The sequence below is a fragment of the Dendropsophus ebraccatus genome, chromosome 5 (assembly GCF_027789765.1).
Source record: "Dendropsophus ebraccatus isolate aDenEbr1 chromosome 5, aDenEbr1.pat, whole genome shotgun sequence".
Lineage (NCBI taxonomy): Eukaryota > Metazoa > Chordata > Amphibia > Anura > Hylidae > Dendropsophus > Dendropsophus ebraccatus.
Genome location: NC_091458.1, coordinates 156,641,813 through 156,645,403, shown reverse-complemented (window position 1 = coordinate 156,645,403; position 3,591 = coordinate 156,641,813).

Genomic DNA, 3,591 nt, shown 5'->3' with positions numbered 1-3,591 from the left:
CACTATGGTAACAGTCACCTCCATCACACACCATGGTAACAGTCACCTCCATCACACACTATGGTAACAGTCACCTCCATCACACACTATGGTAACAGTCACCTCCATCACACACTATGGTAACAGTCACCTCCATCACACACTATGGTAACTTCACCTCCATCACACACTATGGTAACATTCACCTCCATCACACACTATTGTAACAGTCACCTCCATCACACACTATGGTAACAGTTAGGGTGTCTTCACACACAGCGTATCACAGCGTGTCAATTCTTTTGGCGGAATCCACCCGCCCATAGAATGGTGTCTATGATACGGGCGGAGAGGCGCGTGGCCATGAACAGGTACAAGCTACGGAATCCGACGGAAATTCTCTGCTCGTGTTCCGTGGTGTGAATCCATCCTTAGGTTACAAACCCACTTGCTGGATCTGCAGCGAGTCTCCTGCCCGCCCCCCTGCAGCCCCGATCGCCCCGCAGCCCCCGGCCGCACGATCGCCCCCAGCCCCGCAGCCCCCGGCCGCACGATCGCCTGCAGCCCCCCAGCCCCCGGCCGCACGATCGCCCGCAGCTCCGCAGCCCCCGGCCGCACGATCGCCCGCAGCGCACTGATTGGCCGGGCGGGCCGTGAAGACACCGGGAGCCCCGAAGCAAGCAGGAACGGGGACCCGGTAATGTATAATGTCCGGCGGTCGGGGGGTTAATGGGGCGGGCTGCAGACAAAATCGCAGCAGGGATGTACATCCCTGCTGCGAGTTTCTCTGCTATTGAAAGTACAGGGCCAGGATCTGCAGCGAGTCTCGCTGCAAAAACGCAGCAAGGAGACTCGCTGCAGATCCGGCAAATGGGTTTGTAACCTTAAACAGATTTTTGTGTCTTAAGCAGAAAGCATCAGCTGAAAACTGGGGGAAGGAGACTGAATACACCACTTTCTGTAGGACACACAGCAGCTGATAAGTACTAGAAGATTTTATATTTTTAAAAAGAAGTAATTTATAAATATGTACAACTTTCTGAAACCAATTTGGCTGGAATACCGCTTTAATGGGATTCTGACAACAGGTTTATGCTACCCTATGAGCAGTGTTTCCTAGCTGCAGAGCGAGCCAAGCACATTAGTCCTTATAATGATGTGCATGTTCTCTGTTGTCTGTGATATTCATGAGCGTCTGCACGGCTGCTCACCTCCCACTGATTGATGGCTGTCTTCCTACACTGTGCAGAGCAGAAAGCAGCAGGCAGATAGTGGGAGCAGCACCCCGTATATATCGCATGTACATCATCGGGGGGCTGAAACAGGTCGAACGGTTCTCTTTAAGAGTCATAAAATCTTCTTACTATAAAATCCATAAAAAACTGACTGGCAGCAGGGGTGTAACTAATATTCACAGTGCTTGGAATAGGGCCATGCCACCTTGTTCACTGTTGGCAGCACTGAACTATTATGATGCCAGTAGAGGCCCAACTAAACTTCAGCGTAAACTGAGCAGAAAACAAGGGATGGGTGGTAGTGCCAGACCGCCTCATGCTGATGTACATAGAAATAAGATGGAATCATGTAGTCTTATACTGCCGCCATACTGATAGCAGTCATATAATACCGCCATACTGATAGTAGTCATATACTGCCGCCATACTGATAGCAGTCATATAATACCGCCATACTGATAGTAGTCTTATACTGCCGCCATACTGATAGTAGTCATATAATACCGCCATACTGATAGTAGTCATATACTGCCGCCATACTGATAGCAGTCATATAATACCGCCATACTGATAGTAGTCATATACTGCCGCCATACTGATAGTAGTCATATAATACCGCCATACTGATAGTAGTCATATACTGCCGCCATACTGATAGCAGTCATATAATACCGCCATACTGAAAGTAGTCATATACTGCCGCCATACTGATAGTAGTCATATAATACCGCCATACTGATAGTAGTCTTATACTGCTGCCATACTGATAGTAGTCATATAATACCGCCATACTGATAGTAGTCATATACTGCCGCCATACTGATAGTAGTCATATACTGCCGCCATACTGATAGTAGTCATATACTACCGCCATACTGATAGTAGTCATATACTGTTGCCATACTGATAGTAGTCATATATATTGCCACCATACTGATAGTAGGAATATACTGCCGCCATACTGATAGTAGTCATATACTGCCGCCATACTGATAGTATTCATATACTGTCGCCATACTGATAGTAGGAATATACTGCCGCCATACTGATAGTAGGAATATACTGCCGCCATACTGATAGTAGTCATATACTGCCGCCATACTGATAGTAGGAATATACTGCCGCCATACTGATAGTAGTCATACACTGCCGCCTTACTGATAGTAGGAATACACTGCCGCCATACTGATAGTATTCATATACTGCCGCCATACTGATAGTAGTCATATACTGCCGCCATACTGATAGTAGTCATATACTGCTGCCATACTGATAGTAGTCATATACTGCCGCCATACTGATAGTAGTCATATACTGCCGCCATACTGATAGTAGTCATATACTGCCGCCATACTGATAGTAGTCATATAATACCGCCATACTGATAGTAGTCACATACTGCCGCCACATACTGATAGTAGTCATATACTGCCGCCATACTGATAGTAGTCATATAATACCGCCATACTGATAGTAGTCATATAATATCGCCATACTGATAGTAGTCATATACTGCTGCCATACTGATAGTAGTCATATACTGCCGCCATACTGATAGTAGGAATATACTGCCGCCATATTGATAGTAGTCATATACTGCCGCCATACTGATAGTAGGAATATACTGTCGCCATACTGATAGTAGTCATATACTGCCGCCATACTGATAGTATTCATATACTGCCGCCATACTGATAGTAGGAATACACTGCCGCCATACTGATAGTATTCATATACTGCCGCCATACTGATAGTAGTCATATACTGCCACCATACTGATAGTAGTCATATACTGCCGCCATACTGATAGTAGTCATATAATACCGCCATACTGATAGTAGTCATATACTGTCGCCATACTGATAGTAGTCATATACTGCCACCATACTGATAGTAGTCATATACTGCCACCATACTGATAGTAGTCATATACTGCCGCCATACTGATAGTAGTCATATACTGCTGCCATACTGATAGTAGTCATATACTGCCATCATACTGATAGTAGTCATATACTGCCGCCATACTGATAGTAGTCATATACTGCCGCCATACTGATAGTAGTCATATAATACCGCCATACTGATAGTAGTCATATACTGTCGCCATACTGATAGTAGTCATATACTGCCGCCATACTGATAGTAGTCATATACTGCCGCCATACCGTTATTGATAAGCTGCCTAATATATACACTCTTCGTCAGCATATTTTGTTATGTTCATAGTACTGCCATATATCAGTCACAGCCCATGCGGAGCAGGATTCAGCCTGATCACAGTGATTATTAATGACCCTATGAGTGGAGCATTGAGCAGCCCACCAGGCAGTGTGACACTATGAGTCGCCCCTGTAACAGTCTGTAACTAGTGATC